The sequence below is a fragment of the Charadrius vociferus genome, unplaced genomic scaffold (assembly GCF_000708025.1).
Source record: "Charadrius vociferus isolate BGI_N301 unplaced genomic scaffold, ASM70802v2 scaffold225, whole genome shotgun sequence".
Lineage (NCBI taxonomy): Eukaryota > Metazoa > Chordata > Aves > Charadriiformes > Charadriidae > Charadrius > Charadrius vociferus.
This window is the reverse complement of record NW_009648638.1, coordinates 213,502-214,230: the sequence shown is the minus strand read 5'-3', so window position 1 is coordinate 214,230 and position 729 is coordinate 213,502.

Sequence of the window (729 nt, the reverse complement as noted above, 5' to 3'; positions counted from 1 at the left end):
TTTCAAAGGGATCAGAGTGTAATAAACACAAAATTACATTAGGGGTTGAAGTTGAAAAATAAGAGAAACAGTTAAAACAAAACAAAACCCAACTTCTGGTAACTAGTGTTATATGGCATGGTGGATCTTTTTTGTCTGGAGCCTGAAGTTCCAGACTGGGTGCATCTTGTGTAATCTTTAGTAGCTCTTAATGCTTGAATCATAACTGTTTCTTCTGTGGCCTCCATTATGCAGGAGGCCACCTTTCTTGAAAGACCATAGCATTCACTTTAAGTCTTCAGATTAGTAAATGTGATGGTAGCAAGTGCTAGGAAGCCATGAACAGGGTTACCTGAATGTTTGTTCTGTGTTCACGTGTCTGTCTTGGGTCCTTTGGTCAAGCTCTAGTACTTCTCAAGATGGCTGTCAGACCCACGTTTCTGTATCATAAATGAGCTGTCCTCTTTGTTTTCAAAGAAATAAGTGGAATACCTTTGGCATTACCACTGACTCAGTGTGTTCAGTAGTGTTTTGTTGTTTGCAGCTGTAATTGCTTTCTGTCACATTCTTTATCATCTCACTGGGCAAAGCTTCATTGCAGTTCTTGTTGGAAATGTCTTCTGAGACACTGCTTTGTGAATTTGATCCAATTCAGTGATGGCCTCTTAAACAAAAGCCTTTGGAATATAAAGTACAAGGGTGTTTTCCGTCTCAGGTGGATTTTGCTTCTCCTTTCAGGTGTCCTGAAAA